This window comes from Delphinapterus leucas, chromosome X (assembly GCF_059928025.1).
Source record: "Delphinapterus leucas isolate spDelLeu-1000000601 "Yukka" chromosome X, BTC_Dleu_Yukka2, whole genome shotgun sequence".
Classification (NCBI taxonomy): Eukaryota; Metazoa; Chordata; class Mammalia; order Artiodactyla; family Monodontidae; genus Delphinapterus; species Delphinapterus leucas.
The window spans coordinates 15,028,320-15,047,651 of record NC_143150.1 but is presented as its reverse complement, the minus strand read 5'-3'; positions in this window follow the sequence as shown (position 1 = coordinate 15,047,651).

Here is a 19,332-nt window from a genome sequence, read left to right as displayed (position 1 = left end):
ACTGAGTGATCTGTGAATTGAATATTGGCTACATTTGGTATATCTCCAATCCTGTGGTCCTTCCCTGGCCTCACTGCTGGGCCCTGTGACAAAACAGGGATTCACATGATCTGGCCAAAAGGTGGGGAATAAGTTGCAGGGAACAAGCGTGGCTGGAAGCATGTAGATGGGTGAGGCAGCCATCGAAATAAGTAGCTCTGACTGGAGGTGCCAATGCTGGAGACAGAGTGAGGTGGGCAGATTCGGGATTCGCTGATGCACCGAGGATGGAGTAGTGAAAAGCAAGGAATCAGTGGTCAGAGGAACTGTGGGGGGGCGGAGCCATTCCTCAGAAGGAGAATCTGGTGAAGGAGTAGCTTGGTGGGGTAGGTTGGGGTGTGCTGTGAGACCCATGGGTTGGGGCAGTCCACGTTAAATTTGAGATATCTGTTCTAGGCACTGGGGGTTAAGTGATGGGCGAGAATAGGTACAGTCCCTGTCCTCATTTCAACTGTGGTCTCCAGTAGAGGTTCTTAACTGGGGTCCATGAATATGCTTGAGGGGAGTCTGTGGACCTCCTGAAAGTCCATCACTAAATGTCCCTCCACCTGAATCCTTTTGGGATTGTGATCAAAACTATTGATTTCCCCAGAAAAAAAAAACAGACACACACATACACACACACACACACACACACACACACACACACACACACACAGTAGGGCTGATACTCCCTCTTGTAAGACATATTGTAATGCTATTGAACTCTATGCAGAGCCCTGCACCTACTCAGCAATTTCGCACATCCTAGCCTTTGCTCGTGAAGTCCGGCCACCCGAAAGGACTTCCCTTCATCTCGTGCCCCTGGTGCTTAACTAACCTCCGATCATATTTCTTATCTCTGTGCCTTTCCCTGAATGAGAAATATACACCTGGTCCAGGCCCTCCTTGAACTGATGGTCTAGCCAGGAAATACAGACATCAAACAAGGAATGACCATAAAGTGGGATGAGCGCCTTAAAGAAGTGCAGGGTGCTGGGGGACAGAGAAATCTAACCTCATCATAGGTGCTGGTGGTGAAGTCCATCAGGGGAGAGTTCCTGGAAGCAGCGATCTGGACATCAAGAACTGAAAGAGAAACAGCATGGGGCAGGTGGGGAGGGGGACAGGGAAGAAGAGTGTGTCTGGCAGGGAGAGAGCATGTCTAAAGGCCTGGGGTGAGGGGACCATGGAGTATAAGGGAGAATACTCGGGAGAGGGCCTCGTAGGTCCAGTAAAGCTTCAATGGGAAGGCACTGAGAAGTTTTAAGGGGGACAGGACGTGATCAGATTTGTACTGGGGAAAGAGCACTGACTGCTGGGTGCAGCATGGTTGGAGTAGGGGCTGAGAGGAGAGCAGGCGGCCCTGTTCCTGCTGTAACCATCCCAGGGACCGGCGAGCGTGCAGGAGGAGGGACCTGCCACTTCCTTCCTCCCACTCTCTACCTTAAGCCCCTTTTGAAACCACAGTCATTTCTACCAACAGAAAGTGGCTTATTTTTCTTTGCCAAGAGGCCAGAACTCATCCTCTCTTGCCCGTAGCCCATCTGGGCATCTGACAGAAAAGAGACTACATCCCAGAGAATATGTCCCTGCTCCGTAGAAAAAAAGATGTGTTTAGACCCCGCCTTTCTTCGGAACCCTCTAAGCCTGACCTTCTGAATTACTTGGAAGCGCTTACTGCTGTGGATGATGAGTGGTGGGCTTGCAAGCCCCAGTATGGCATTCTCGGGGCAACTCTCCCATCAGCCTGGCAGGAGGCGGAGAAATGGGATGGTCCCGGGGTATGGGGGAGGGTGTCAGGGGACCCACAGAGAGAGAGGGCTTGGATCTTCTCAAGTTGACACAAAGGATTTCTCTCAAGACTGGGAGGTATAGGAAGAATGTAGCATTTGATTCTGGTTTATAATTAACTGGCGGAGTAGTCATAGGGGTAGATTTTGGAGACAATAATGCTTTCAAAATCCCTTCTGTGGTTTCCTGTGCTTTAGGGCTTATTAGTGTCCGAAGGTTGGAGGCTCTGTCCAAAACCTGCTCAGGGCATTGGAAATACTTCATCCTTATGCATGGCATAGGTTTTGAACACAGGCTCCAGAGCCAGACTGCCTGAATTCAAAACGTGACACTGCCACTTAGCTGGGTGACACTGGTTAACACAACCTCTGGGAGCCTCTGTTTACCCATTGGAAAATCAGGATGCTAATATTACCGACTTCACAGGATTGTCGTGAGGGTAAAATAGGACGGCACATGCCAAGTACCTGGTACATCATGTTAATAGTAGTTATTGAATACTTACTATTAACCTGTAACGAAAACATCCGGCAATTCAAACTCCCTCCCCACCCCCAATGTTTGTTATCTTACTTCTTATGCTGCAAACAAACACTTTTAGAGACTTCCTTAAATACTCTGGAATAAAGAGTCTCAAGCAAGATTAGCCTAAAAGCCAATGCTTGGAGCTATGGAAGAGTTGATTTGTTTTCTAATGTGATTGATTTTGCTCAATCTAAGGAAACACGGAAAAAGTGGAGAAAAACAATAAGACCAAATTTTAAAGTTTGTATCATAATGCAGAAAAGGAGCAAACGTTTAGAAAGACAAACTCAGTGCCATCCACAATGAAACTAGAAAGCACAAACACTAACAATGGTTGTGTCTGAGTGATGAGGGCGTAGGTGTTCTTTCTTTTTTTTCAACAAACCTGCATTTTCTGACTTTCCTTTAAGGAACTTATATTACTTATACACAGTTTTAAAACTTACAAGTAAAAAGAAGAGAAAAAGCAGTGCAAATGCTGTCTTAAACTTCCATCTGAAAGTTCATAGCAGTGCAAAATAAGCTAATTACAGCTTCAAAAAATTAACTAGTTTAATTCACGCTGTTTGTTCACTGAGAGTTAATTTAATATACTTATCCTAGAAAATAATGCATTATTCAGTTTAATCAATACTCATTTGTTCTTTGCATAATCATATTTGCAAAAGCATTTATTAACAATGTGCCTGCAGACTCCCAGGGAAAGGCCATGCTATAAGTAGAGTAAAATTTTTGAAATAAAAGAAAAACAATGAATTTGCCAACATTAGGCGAATGATTGATTCTAATATGCTGCAGGTTTTCATTTAAAATGCAGCCAGGAGTCTTTTGCATAGTGCTCTCACTGGAGGCAGCAACAGATACACCGTCAAATTAATGAATATCATGTTAGTTCAGAAGGAAATTAAATCTGGGTTGTTATTGAATAGTTGGCATATTGGTACATGTGACACTGGCTCTTTCTACATAACCTCAGTTGACTGGAACAGTCAATGCTATGGATATTTGCAAATGTTTGTTCTTCTGTAGCTAAGAAATACATATTTTTCCATTTAAGTCCAGATGCTTAACGTGATGTAGACACAGATAAAGACTCATGTTAGGTTTCTCAAACATCGGGATGTGAAAAACGTCACCTTTTAGGAATAAAGAGAAGTTTCCTATGAATGAGTCCTATTTGCATTGTTGAATTTTTCTTTGAAAATATTTCTCAGATTGTGATTATTATTTTTTATTGATTCATTTTATGTGGTTTTTCAGAGCTCAAACTTTCAAGAAAAAAATGGGAAACTGGATTTAGAGAATTATTGACTAGCCTCCATATGACACTAAGGACAACACACCCTTTGGAGAATGGGTAATGTTACAGTGACACCTTCATTTCCATTTTATTTGTTTAGTACTTTTTAGCTGAAATATAGTTGCAAATATTTAAAAAAATAAAGTAACGAATTCAAGCTATTTTCAGGTAGGTTGGAAACCTGGAGGAAAATACAGCTTGGGGGCAGAGGTTGTGGGAGGCTAGGGTAAACACTAAATAAAGATATAATAGATTATATTCACTTCCAGATTGGAGAACTAACCCTGAAGAATTTTGCATGGTTCTTCCATGACATACAACTTAAACATTTTTTTAATCCTAAGGAGAAGTGTCTAAAGACTTAAATTCCACTATTATTCAGAAACAGCTATAAGAAAAAGGTGCCTACTAGTAGTAAGGTAATACCCCACAAATGGGGGCAGGTTGAGGAGAAAAAGTAGTATTAAGAAAATGTTCACTGTCAGAATGGTCATGGATATCTTCCGAATATAAGTAGATCCCATTTAAACACAACTCATTAGGTGGAATATACTTACAGAAGTAACAAAGTATGGTAATAATCCTTCAGCCAGCATCTGATGCCTCAACTATGCAAAAAGGTAAGGTGTCTTCTCTCTACTGAACTTAAAAGGGCATTGAGCAAACATTGCAACTCCTGGCAGCCTTGAACAAGGTAATTAAATAAACAGTGAAGGGATTTCCTATAAGACAAACCTCTCTACAGAAGGGGCAGCTAAATGCTTTGAGTTTTCAAAGAAAATATTTATCTAGGGAGAGGTGAGCAATGGAACACATTTAACAACTAAGGTAACACACAGGACATTCCTCCTTCAGATGTAATTCCATATCAAACTCAGAGGCTTCTCAGCTTGTGATTTTAGAAATGACCCTTAATATCATGGATGGTCCCAGGGACCCGCTTTTTTCCGCCTCCACCAGCACAGTCTTAGGAGTTTGTTAAAGAAAAACTTCATCTGAATATCCTGCCAGATCAGCACAGGTACAGTAGCCCAGGCGAAAAATAGTTTACAACCCAACTCGTGGTTGTAGCACGGTGACTTTAATTCTTAAAGACACATGCCTTCTTTGCAGATGCCTGTTGGTCAGAGTTTATCCTTGTCGATCAGGGGCACTATCTCTTATGCAGGGGAGACCTTTCTCAGTTCAGGAGACGTTGTATTGGGACGGGATCATCTCAGAGAAAAAAAAGTCCTGTAGGACACAGAGTTAGTTACTCAGATGCCAGCAAACTCACCTGATAATCCAGCTGTAGACTCCAGAGGCCTGCAGCTGGATAAACAAAGCTCCTCTGTCATTTACTTAAAAAAAACAATATGGGGCTTCCCTGGTGGCGCAGTGGTTGAGGGTCCGCCTGCCGATGCAGGGGACGCGGGTTCGTGCCCCGGTCCGGGAGGATCCCACATGCCGCGGAGCGGCTGGGCCCGTGAGCCATGGCCGCTGAGCTTTCGCTTCCAGAACCTGTGCTCTGCAATGGGAGAGGCCATAACAGTGAGAGGCCCACGTACCACAAAAAAAAAAAAAACAAAAACAAAAACAATATGATAGGGCTTCCCTGGTGGTGCAGTGGTTGAGAGTCTGCCTGCCGATGCAGGGGACACGGGTTCGTGCCCCGGTCCGCGAAGATCCCACATGCCACGAAGCGGCTGGGCCCGTGAGCCATGGCCACTGAGCCTGCACGTCCGGAGCCTGTGCTCCGCAACGGGAGAGGTCACAACAGTGAGAGGCCTGCGTACTGCAAAACAAAAAACAAAAAAAACCCAATATGATAAAAACCCTCCAGAAAGTAGGCATAGAGGGAACTTCCTCAACATAGTAAAGGCCATATATGACAAACCCACAGCCAACATCGTTCTCAATGGTGAAAAACTGAAATCATTTCCTCTAAAATCAGGAACAAGACAAGGTTGCCCACTCTCACCACTATTATTCAACATAGTTTTGGAAGTTTTAGCCACAGCAATCAGAGAAGAAAAAGAAATAAAAGGAATCCAAATCGGAAAAGAAAAAGTAAAGCTGTCACTGTTTGCAGATAACATGATACTACACATAGAGAATCCTAAGGATTCTACCAGAAAACTACCAGAGCTAATCAATGAATTTGGTAAAGTAGCAGGATACAAAATTAATGCACAGAAATCTCTTTCATTCCTATACACTAAAGATGAAAAATCTGAAAGAGGAATTAAGGAAACACTCCCATTTACCATTGCAACAAAAAGAATAAAATACCTAGGAATAAACCTACCTAAGGAGACAAAACACCTGTATGCAGAAAACTATAAGACACTGATGAAAGAAATTAAAGATGATACAAACAGATGGAGAGATATACCTTGTTCTTGGATTGGAAGAGTCAATGTTGTGAAAATGACTATTCTACCCAAAGCAATCTACAGATTCAATGCAATCCCTATCAAACTACCAATGGCATTTTTCACAGGACTAGAACAAAAAAATTAACAATTTGTATGGAAACACAAAAGACCCTGAATAGCCAACACAATCTTGAGAAAGAAAAACGGAGCTGGAGGAATCAGGCTCCCTGACTTCAGACTATACTCCCAAGCTACAGTAATCAAGACAGTGTGGTACTGGCACAAAAACAGAAATATAGATCAATGGAACAGGATAGAAAGCCCAGAGATAAACCCATGCACATACGGCCACCTTATCTTTGATAAAGGAGGCAAAAATATACAATGGAGAAAAGACAGCCTCTTCAATAAGTGGTGCTGGGAAAACTGGACAGCTACATGTAAAAGAATGAAATTAGAACACTCCTTAACACCATACACAAAAATAAACTCAAAGTGGATTAAAGACCTAAATGTAAGGCCAGACACTATCAAACTCTTAGAGGAAAACATAGGCAGAACACTCTATGACATAAATCACAGCAAGATGCTTTTTGACCCACCTCCTAGAGAAATGGAAATAAAAACAAAAATAAACAAATGGGCCCTACTGAAACTTAACAGCTTTTGCACAGCAAAGGAAACCATAAACAAGACAAAAAGATAACCCTCAGAATGGGAGAAAACATTTGCAAACGAAGCAACTGGCAAGGGATTAATCTCCATAATATACAAGAAGCTCATGCAGCTCAGTATCAAAAAAACAAACAACCCAATCCAAAAATGGGCAGAAGACCTAAATAGACATTTCTCCAAAGAAGATATACAGATTGCCAACAAACACATGAAAGAATGCTCAACATCACTAATCATTAGAGAAATGGAAATCAAAACTACAGTGAGATATCACCTCACACCAGCCAGAATGGCCATCATCAAAAAATCTACAAACAATAAATGCTGGAGAAAGTGTGGAGAAAAGGGAACCCTCTTGCACTGTTGGTGGGAATGTAAGTTGATACAGCCTCTATGGAGAACAGTATGGAGGTTCCTTAAAAAACTAAAGATAGAACTACCATATGACCCTGCAATGCCATTACTGGGCATATACCCTGAGAAAACCATAATTCAAAAAGAGTCATGTACCACAGTGTTCATTGCAGCTCTATTTACAATAGCCAGGACATGGAAGCAACCTAAGTGTCCATCGACAGAAGAATGGATAAAGAAGATGTGGCAATATATACAATGGAATATTACTCAGCCATAAAAAGAAATAAAACTGAGTTATTTGTAGTGAGGTGGGTGGACCTAGAGTCTGTCATACAGAGTGAAGTAAGTCAGAAAGAGAAAAACAAATACTGTATGCTAACACATATATATGGAATCTTAAAAAATAAAAAAGGTTCTGAAGAACCTAGGGGCAGGACAGGAATAAAGACAAAGATGTAGAGAATGGACTTGAGGACACGGGGGGGGGGGAAGGGTAAGCTGTGACGAAGTGAGAGAGTGGCATGGACATATCTACACTACCAAATGTCAAATAGATACCTAGTGGGAAGCAGCCGCATAGCACAGGGAGATCAGCTCGGTGCTTTGTGACCACCTGGAGGGGTGGGATAGGGAGAGTGAGAGGGAGGGAGACGCAAGGGGGAAGAGATATGGGGATATATGTATATGTATAGCTGATTCACTTTGTTATAAAGCAGAAACTAACACACCATTGTAAAGCAATTATACTCCAATAAAAATATTTAAAAAATAAAAACAATAAACACTCTTCCAAATCCAAGGGGAAACAGTTTTATAAAGGACCCCAAGGAATGTATTCCATGTCACCTAGAGGGGTTTTTAACTTTTTCACTCATGCCAATTTCTTGCCAAAGTGAAGAACTACCATATTATATTTACAAATACACTTGTTAAACCAGGAGATCTTTTAGATTAATTACGCTGTGATTTAACAGTTGCTATGGTATTGCCATTGTATGCAAAAATAAGGGTATAATCATAGCTAATCTTTGCCGCTACCTTTAGCGGGGTCTCAGTGTTATCCCTTATTTAGCAAGACTTGGTATCTCCTACACATTCCACTCCCCCCAGTATTGCAGTGTTATACTGTGATTCATGCGTTTATTGCACCTGTATATCTCTAATAAGTCTGCATTTCTTAAGTGGGCTGGCTACAAGGATGAGTTTCTAGAACTGTGAGTTTGCTTAAAGCAGACAGTAATGTAAAGTCGTATAACATCAAGCAATGTTGCTCTTAATTCTTTGAAACTAGCCATCCCAAAGGATCTGCCTCCAAAATCCTATGAATCCAATAAGAAAAATATACCTGTGTTCCAATTAAGCCACTCATTTAAAACTCTTTTTAAGAGGAAAACTTTCAAAATATACAAGTGAAAAGAATAGTACAGTTAAGCCCCATTGACCCAGCCTGAGCAGGAACTATGATTTTGCCATCCTTGCTTCATCTCTTCACCACCTACCTGTGTTGGGCTGAATTATGTTAAAGCAAATGCCAGAATCGTGTCATTTCTCCTCTGTGTACTTCAGGATACGTTTTAAAAATATATGGGCATTTTCTAAGTTAATCAGAATGCCATTTTCATAGCAAATGTAATTAATGACAATTTCTTGTCATCATGTAATACCCAATTCATATTCACATTTCCCAGGTTTCCTCCAAATCCAAACCACTCCATTTAATCATTCCTCTATGGGAGCAAGGAGGAACATCGGGTTAGAGCTTCTTACCAAGTTTTCTATACAGAACAACCCTTCCAGTCCACACCCCGGGGCCCCCCACTTGTTTGTTGAATCTAGCCTTTCTCTTGTTTGAGGAAAGAAATCAAAGGTGACACAAGGAAAGGTAGTTTTGCCAGGGCAGCTGCAGCTCCTGGAATTGAAGCCCAAGAAAGCTGCTATTGATTTCTGCAGCCTTCTGCCCAAGTGCAGTAATTCTCCTAGCGAATATTGCAGGCATATTGAAAAGGCCACTTTCCTAGCTGTCTCTGTTCTCTGTTCACTGTGTGCATCGGCAGTTAATTGAGAAGCTGATTAAAGAATCAACTAACCCAAATTGAGTGGTTTTGTTGTCTCCTTTTTCATTTGATTCAGCTATAAAAGATTAAGTAAATGCATTTCCCCTCCTTCCCAAAGGTGCAAAATCTCGAACGCATGCCAGCTAACTGTTCTCTCCTATGACTAATTGATGTTTTGCACTCACAGCCTTGAAAAGTAATCCTTTCCATGCCCAGTGATGGTTGTAATGAGATATATTATGCTGACAGCTTGAGCCCTCATGAAGGTATGCAGCTCAGCTTGTAAATAATTGTGTGTGCAATTTTAAAATTTCCTATAAAATATGCACTGTTTGGGATGGAGTCTGTGCTTGCCAGCACTTGGCCAGCTGTGCCCAAAGGTGCATCTCAGACACTGTTTGGCCCCAGAGCCTTCAACCAGCCATGTGTAACCTGGGGATGCTGTATAAGTCGCCTGGCATCTAGCACCATGCTTGGCAAATGGGGATTAGTCAACAAATGTTTGTAGAATGAACGAATGAATAAATGAATGAGTGAGGACCAAAAGAAATCAATCTTACCACAGTAAAGGTTTATTTCTCACCAAAGAAAGAAAAAGAAAAACTAAATCAGCCCAGTCCCAGACGAGCACACAGGAGGCTAGCAGCTCAGTGGGGCTCTGACTGAGCTCAATCCCACGTGCGATGAGCAGAGGTTATTGGTTGACTCATTTCAAATGAGTCTTTAATGTGTTTTTTCTCAAAAGATATGCTAATCTCCCCAGCACTCACAAATTCGTATTTTTATTTGTGGATAAGAAAGTAAAAAATCTCTGTTAAAAAATTCTCTAAAACCATAAATTACAATGTTTCAGTTAGGAAAAGCAGGAAGACAGATTGACTCAAGTGGAACTATTGGGTGGCCTTGTAGATGACGGATTCAGGCAGGAGCTGCTGAATGGTACAAAGCTTTATACGAGACCTCTCAAACCATGCGTCTCCAACTACCCTTTGACCTAATAATCTCACGTATGGGACTATATCCCGTGCAAATAAGCCAAAAGGCAAAACCTAATTTTATAAGGATATTTATAGCAAAGCCGCTTATAATAGAGGAAAATTGGAAACAACCCAAATGTCCAACAGTAAGGGGATTGGCTAAGCCAAGAATAGCATATCAACTCAGTGGTTCACCGCGCAGCCATTAGAGCATTGAGCAGGTGGTCAGTTCCAACGTGTGGCAATGTCTGCATGAAATAATGGTAATTAGAAAAAGCAGAACACAAAGCATCATGTGCCCAGTGATTACAACTCTGCAGAAATATACCTGGTATTTTGAAAAGGGTCAGAAAGTTATCTAGAGTGATATAAACACAGTTGTAAGTTCACTGAATTCCTTTTCAGCCTTGTGGATGGTTAAATGTGTAACACATGGAAGGAAGGAAGGGAGGGAGGGAGGGAGGGAGGGGAAACTGCTGACTGCAAAGGGGGACTACTATTTAAAACATTCTTTTATTCAGGGATGTTCATTGATTAAGAAACATCAGAGAGAAATACAAATGGAAAATCAGAAAGACTCAGGAACATCTAGATCTAGTCTATATGCCTAAATAGAAAGTCGAAATTTATTTGGAACAAGATCCTTTCTGAATGCCTTGCAGCTTGGATCAACAATTGGAAGCCATAATGCCCAAGATGTGTTCAGACTCCTACAGGGAAAGACAACTTCCCGCGACCAGCAGTGTGCGTTCCTTAGAAAACCACTTTTCAAGTGATGATGTCACCATTAAAGAAAAGAAATCATAGAATTGATTTCTGTGCATTTACGGCACACCTTCCAGATTCTGTGGCTTAAATTAGTCAGTAATGAAAATTAGAAAGCATTAGTTTTGGATCGTATTACAGCATGACCTCTGCCACTAAACGGGGGAGGGTCTTAGAAAATAAGTACAAAAAAAGAAAAGAAGTACAATCATTGCCTTAAGACTTAGTCCTAAACGTTTGCTGGAGGACATCTTCAAAGATGTTTTTAAATCTTTTTTCTATGTTAAAATTAGCCTTCATTGTTGCTGATTTTTTTCTCAGTATTTCTTACAGATGCAATTATAATTGAGAAGGGAGGATATAATGTGTTTTGGAAGAAGGAGCATCACATGCCTGTGGCTGTTGTAGCATTTTAAATATTACAGGACCAGATCCAGGGTGAAAATCCCTTAAAATTATTTTAGGTATCACGACATTCAATATCAATCAACATGCAAGTTGGGAAGAAGCCAAAGATGATGACGGACAGCCGAAATGTGCTTGATCTGAAAGTTTTCATTTGTGCCACCATTTTATTGCTGCAAAGGGATGACAGCAAAATGGTGGCTGCCTATACTGTGTTCCTGTGAACAGGGCACATGTAAAACAGACACCCCCTGGGAGGTGTTAATATGCTACCTCAGCCTTCAAAGCAGTGCCCTTGCTGACACACAGACTGACTCTCTGGCATCTGTGCTGATATTAAAGTTGCAAAATCAAATATTAAGAAGCCATATTTTTCTCAAAGGAAAAAGATTTACCAGTTTAATTAAACAGCACATCCCTTTTCTTTGCATCTCCCTCTCTTCCCTCCCCCATTGCCCCCTGGGGAATAGAAAGAATTCTGGTGCTACAAGAAACCTAGAGCTCTAAGGAGCCTAAGTGCTTTGACTGTATTTGTGAGCATGAGATCTATTTAAAGACAAGTGGCTAGGTCTAGCTTTTCCTCTTTTAGCCACCGTTGGAGGTTCATGCAGTGTGATTTCCTCTTTTAGTTGTTGAACAAGCAGTGATTCTGTCTATTTTGTGATTTTTTTTTAAATGACGGAATAAAGAAGTAGACACCAATCAGTCCCCTGACCCTAAACAAAGCACTGGTTTTTATTCTCTATCCTTTGTCTCTCCCTCCTCCCATACTCTCTCAGGTTCTAAAGAAGTTCATCATCTTTGCCTTTTCACATGCACAGATGTGTGTGTGTGTGTGTGTGTGTGCGTGTGTGTGTGTGTGTGATGGTTAAGTTTCTTTAGCTATAAAATGGAGATAATACTTCTTGTTCTACTTCACCTCATAGGGTTCTTATGAGGATAAAATGAGATCAAGGATGTGAAAGTGCTTTGAAAAAAGTTAAAGGCACACTACAATTGAAAGTAATTGTGATGGCCATCTTTTCCTTTGAGGTCTTAATAGTATTTATGCTACAGGTAGAGTGTTGAATTAGACAATTTCTACATTTTGGTAGGTATTTGCTGAAAGTTAAATAGTTTTCCAATGAATTTAACCAAAGTGTTAGTAATGTTTGTCCTTTAGACAGGTTCTCACATTGTTCCCAAGTTGGTTACTCTTGAAGCTTTGGTTTAGCTCGGTGCTTCAGAGGTGGGAAAAAAATGACCAAGGGAGCCCCCAGATCAGCTTAGGCAAAGGGGAGGAATGGGGAACAGCATGGGTAGGAGGGAGTGGAAAATGGGCTCTGTCATCACCAGTTACTTCTGGAAAAATATGCCTGGGGAGAGGAAAGAGGCTTGGATACCATTTTCTTTGGCAAAAGGTAATTAGATAAATATAAATCTTTATACCAAAATCTTGTTTAAAATATTCTTCGGCAAGTGCTGAGGTGCCCCTGGAACTGAGGCAGTTTGTAATTAAGATCATGAGCTCAAGTGGTTGCTACTCAGTTGCTAAGGAATATCAGCTCTCCAAAGCTGGGTGACTCCATTCACAATCGAAATGAAATGGTAGGCCTGCTTGGCAAAGTTTTATTCAAACACCTTAGTAAGGCTTTCTTCAAAATGACTGGCTCTGTTGTTCTGCAATCGCACATTCGAGAATACATGGCACCCTCAGACCCCACCTCTTTCCAGGCATGAGCGTCCTTCCCTTCACACATTCAACACTTCTGCCATTCTACGTTGGTCTCCTAGAACTGCCATCTCTACACCTACTGCGGATTGCTGAGCAGTCACTGAATGAATGGGAATTTTGGGGTGTCTCATGAGGATGCCACTTATTTCAGCAGCGTTAATTTTTTGGATACAGCGGTTCAGGCAACTTCTCATTTTGCATCCAGTCTTTATAAAAGTGAATGGATACAGAGAGCAAACTGGTGGTTGCCAGAGGGGAGAGGCAAAATATGTGAAGGGGATTAAGAGATATAATCTTCCAGTTATAAAATAAATAAGCCACGGGGATGTAATGTACAGCATGAGAAATATAGTCAATAATACTGTAATAATTTTGTGTGGGGATAGATTATTACTAGAATTGTCATAGTGATCAGTTCATAATGTGTTTGGTGGATCACTATGTTGTACAACGGAAACTAACACAATACTGTATGTCAACTATACTTCAATTTAAAGAATAATAAAGTGATATGCAGATTCCAAGTAATAAATGAATGGGAAGTAGAAAACAGAATAATAAAAGTGTTGGTACTAGTGAGAAGAAGCTCGGGTCTCTTAGACATAATACGATTAAGATAAAGATGGAAATCATTACACGGTCCAAAATTAGAGACTCATTAATCTTAGTCTTTAGATTCAGTTTTTTGACACAGAGAATGTGTACAAAAGGCTGTGAATGTATCCTTCAGGTTAATGTGGGTTTTTCAATACTATTTTTCATTTTCTGGGAATGGAACACCCCACTCTATTCCATATCATGTAAGACAATTTTCCACACTCTCAAACTTCTACATATATTTTTAGTAGTCCATTAGGCGTGAAAACAGGAGACTCTGTATACATCAGGTATTGCGGCACCAACTGCATTCTGGTGAGTTTCTCTCTCTGTCCCATGGACATAAAAATTCAGCCCTTTAATCGTACTGTTTCTCTGCCTGCAATAGCCTTCCTCTCTTTTACCCTGATCAAATTCCTATCCATCAATCCAGCCCCACCTCCTCCACGTAAGCTGGCTTGGCACATAAGGAAACTGAGGCTTGGAGAAGTTAAATGACCAAATTTACTTAGTTAATAAGTGGAGGAGCCAGGTAACAAATGCAAAAGCAGTTTGACTTTACAGCAAATACTCTTATACTGGCTTAATACTGTGCTCGTTGGGCACGCTTTCAAGTGCTTTAACCTTGCAAACCTAAAGTATATTTTGCCAAATACCTTTGTCTATTTTAAACAATTTTACTGAGGTATAATCTAGGTACTATAAAATGCATCCAGTTTAAGTGTACAGTGCCTTAGTTTTTAAACTCTTCTGCACTTTGCGAGAAATGAAATATTTTGTTTCATCTTTACTTAGTTTATCAAAATGTTATCTCATAAAAAATATTTGATATTTAAGAATCCTCTGGTTCTTCACTCTAATTTACTTTTCTTAGAAACAGTCATTGCCACTAGTATAATGTAATAATATCCGACCCCAACTTATTTGAGTTCTTTTCAGCACTTCTAGCTACTAGTTCTCAAGTGGGTTCAAAAATCCAACACAGTATGAAATTTAAGCAATGGAATTTCTAAACCAGATTCTCCAGTATAGATTAAAAATGCATCTCGAGAAGATCACTTTAAATTTGCTCAAACAAAACATGCTGAAGACTTGGGAGAATCCAGTGGAGTTGCATTACTGATGCATTACTATTGTCTACTTGACACTAAAACAAAATGCTAAGATGTAAAAAAGCTACCCCCTGTGGTGGGACTGAACCGATTTTAGTTCCGTTTTGAGCTGAATCACAGTCTCCTCTGAGTTGCAAGGGAACCAAGTGATAAAGTTGTTCAAATCTTTTCTGGTACGTAAATGCCCTCAGCAACATGCAGCTTCTGCTTGAACACTTGATGGAGATCTCACTACCCAGAGAAGCCTCAATCATGAGAAACCTTAAGTTGAATACAAATCTACTGCTCTGTAACTCCTGCTAATTTGTCTTTCTGCTGCTTTCCAAAACTATCCAGAAAACAATCCTTTCCCACTTCCTAGCTCCTCTAATATCTGAAGACAGCTCACAAGTCCCCAGCCTGTCAGCAGTTTGTTCATCTTTTCCCTCAGTAATACCGTTTTGAATCCCTAAATTATAGTAGGAATTCTCTGTGCGTATTTATCAAAATTCCTTTTATAAAGTGTCCCCTAGAACCAAGCACAGTCCTCTAAATGTGGTCTAATCAGTGCAGAGCTAAAAGGATATTCATCTTCTTTTTTTCTCCAGCTTTATTGAGGTATAGTTGACAAATTAGGGACTTCCCTGGCGGTCCAGTGGTTAGGACTCCGCGCTTCCGCTGCAGCGGACATGGGTTAGATTCCTGGTCGGGGAACTAAGATCCTGCCTGCTGTGCAGCCAAAAAAAAAAAAAAATCGACAAATTAAAAATGTGTACATTTAAAGTGTACAATGTGATGATTCTACATAGGTATACACTGTGAAATGATTACCACAATCAAGTTAATTAACATATCTATAACCTCCTAAACCATAGTTACCATTTTCTGTGTACGTGATGAGAACATCTAAGATCTACTCTCTTAGCACATTTCAAGTAAAAATCCAGTATTATTAACTGCAGTCATCATGCTGTACATTAGATTCCCGGAACTTATTCATCTAATAACTGAAAGTTTGTACCCCATTTCCCCCACCCCCAGCCCCTAACCACCATTCTATTCTCTGGTTCCATGAATTTGACGTTTTTGATTCCACATATAAGTGAGATCATACAGTATTTGTCCTTCTGTGTCTGGCTTATTTCACTTAGTATAATGTCCTCCGGGTTTAGCATCCCTCATCTTGTGCTTGGTGTTCTCTTTAACCAAATACAATTGCCATTTTGTAAGTCAAAAATCGTCAAACATCAGCAACTTCAGCTGGTCGATCTACTGTATTTCATTAATACAACCCACAATCGAATTATCTGTTTTATTTTTTTTATCTTTATTGGAGTCTAATTGCGTTACAATGGTGTGTTAGTTTCTGCTTTACAACAAAATGAATCAGTTATACATGTACATATGTTCTCATTTCTCTTCCCTCTTGCGTCTCCCTCCCTCCCACCCTCCCTATCCCACCCCTCTAGGTGGTCACAAAGCACCGAGCTGATCTCCCTGTGCTATGCGGCTCCTTGCCACTAGCTATCTACCTTACGTTTGGTAGTGTATATATGTCCATGCCTCTCTCTTGCTTTGTCACAGCTTACCCTTCCCCCTCCCCATATCCTCAAGTCCATTCTCTAGTAGGTCTGTGTCCTTATTCCCGTCTTACCCCTAGGTTCTTCATGATATTTTTTTTTCTTAAATTCCATATATATGTATTAGCATATGGTATTTGTCTCTCTCTTTCTGACTTACTTCACTCTGTATGACAGACTCTAGGTCTATCCACCTCATTACAAATAACTCAATTTCGTTTCTTTTTATGGCTGAGTAATATTCCTTTTATATATGTGCCACGTCTTCTTTTTTTTTTTTTTTTTTTTGCGGTACGCGGGCCTCTCACCGTTGTGGCCTCTCCCGTTGTGTGGAGCGCAGGCTCCGGAAGCGCAGGCTCAGCGGCCCTGGCTCACGGGCCCAGCCGCTCCACGGCATGTGTGATCTTCCCGGACCGGGGCACGAACCTGCGTCCCCTGCATCAGCAGGCGGACTCTCAATCACTGCGCCACCAGGGAAGCCCTGTGCCACGTCTTCTTTACCCATTCATCTGATGATGGACACTTCGGTTGTTTCCATCTCCAGGCTATTGTAAATAGAGCTGCACTGAACATTTTGGTACGTGACTCTTTTTGAATTATGGTTTTCTCAGGGTATATGCCCAGTAGTGGGATTGCTGGGGCATATGGTAGTTCTATTTGTAGTTTTTTAAGGAAACTCCATACTGTTCTCCATAGAGGCTGTACCAATTTACATTCCCACCAACAGTGCAAGAGGGTTCCCTTTTCTCCACACCCTCTCCAGCATTTATTGTTTCTAGATTTTTTGATGATGGCCATTCTGACCAGTGTGAGATGATATCACATTGTAGTTTTGATTTGCATTTCTCTAATGATTAGTGATGTTGAGCATTCTTTCATGTGTTTGTTGGCAGTCTGTATATCTTCTTTGGAGAAATGTCTATTTAGGTCTTCTGCCCATTTTTGGATTGGGTTGTTTGTTTTTTTTGTTATTAAGCTTCATGAGCTGCTTATAAATTTTGGAGATTAATCCTTTGTCAGTTGTTTCATTTGCAAATATCTTCTCCCATTCTGGGGGTTGTCTTTTCGTCCTTTCGTCTTTTTTATGGTTTCCTTTGCTGTGCAAAAGCTTTGAAGTTTCATTAGGTCCCATTTGTTTATTTTTGTTTTTATTGCCATTTCTCTAGGAGGTGGGTCAAAAAGGATCTTGCTGTGATTTATGTCATAGAGTGTCCTGCCTATGTTTTCCTCTAAGAGTTTGATAGTTTCTGGCCTTACATTTAGGTCTTTAATCCATTTTGAGCTTATTTTTGTGTATGGTGTTAGGGAGTGTTCTAAACTCATACTTTTACATGTACCTGTCCAGTTTTCCCAGCACCACTTATTGAAGAGGCTGTCCTTTCTCCACTGTACATTCCTGCCTCCTTTATCAAAGATAAGGTGACTGTGTGAGTGTGGGTTTATCTCTGGGTTTTCTATCCTGTTCCATTGATCTATATTTCTGTTTTTGTGCCAGTGCCATACTGTCTTGATTACTGTAGCTTTGTAGTATAGTCTGAAGTCAGGGAGCCTGATTCCTCCAGCTCCGTTTTTCGTTCTCAAGATTGTGTTGGCTATTCGGGGTCTTTTGTGTTTCCATACAAATTGTGAAATTTTTTGTTCTAGTTCTGTGAAAAATGCCAGTGGTTGTTTGATAGGGATTGCATTGAATCTGTAGATTGCTTTGGGTAGTAGAGTCATTTTCACAATGTTGATTCTTCTAATCCAAGAACATGGTATATCTCTCCATCTATTTGTGTCGTCTTTAATTCCTTTCATCAGTGTCTTATAATTTTCTGCATACAGGCCTTTTGTCTCCTTAGGTAGGTTTATTCCTAGATATTTTATTATTTTTGTTGCAATGGTAAATGGGAGTGTTTTCTTGATTTCACTTTCAGATTTTTCATGATTAGTGTATAGGAATGCCAGAGATTTCTGTGCATTAATTTTGTATCCTGCTACTTTACCAAATTCATTGATTAGCTCTAGCAGTTTTCTGGTAGCACCTTTAGGATTCTCTATGTATAGTATCATGTCATCTGCAAACAATGACAGCTTTACTTCTTCTTTTCCGACTTGTATTCCTTTTATTTCCTTTTCTTCTCTGATTGCTGTGGCTAAAACTTCCAAAACTATGTTGAATAAGAGTGGTGAGAGTGGGCAACCTTGTCTTGTTCCTGATCTTAGTGGAAATGCTTTCAGTTTTTCACCATTGAGGACAATGTTGGCTGTGGGTTTGTCATATATGGCCTTTATTATGTTGAGGAAAGTTCCCCCTCTGGAGGGTTTTTATCATAAATGGGTGTTGAATTTTGTCAAAAGCTTTCTCTGCATCTATTGAGATGATCATATGGTTTTTCTCCTTCAGTTTGTTAATATGGTGTATCACGTTGATTGATTTGCATATATTGAAGAATCCTTGCATTCCTGGGATAAACCCCACTTGATCGTGGTGTATGATCAGTTTAATGTGCTGTTGGATTCTGTTTGCTAGTATTTTGTTGAGGATTTTTGCATCTATGTTCATCAGTGATATTGGCCTGTAGTTTTCTTTCTTTGTGACATCCTTGTCTGGTTTTGGGAATTATCTGTTTCAGCAGCAGCATCATACTGTTGACTAATATAGAGCTTAGTCAACTAAAACTTACAACTCTTCCTATGCTCTGTGCTTACTGTTAATCCACATTCTCCTAGTCTTGAAATTGTGCAGTTGCTTTTTTGAACCTAGGCGCTCACTTTACACTTATTGAAGATAATATTTGAAGAAGGCTTTGGAAATCCTGGTTATATCATCCGGAATATAGACTCTCCCCCACCATCTTTGTGTCATTGCAAATCAGATACTCATGCCCTCAAACTCCTCATATAGGTTGGTGATAATGAGGGTGAACATTATTGGGCCAAGGAAAAAATACTAAAGGGCAGAGATCTTGTTAGTTACCCACCTTCTGTTTCAGGGAAATAAGTACTTTGTACTCATTTCATCAGGGAGCATAAGGCTAACTTGAGAGGTCTCCCTCTCCCCTCCTGCTCTGTGGCCACTCATTCTCAGGCACCACACACACCTCTCAGTATGGTCAACAAGGCAACAAACATGCTATTCAG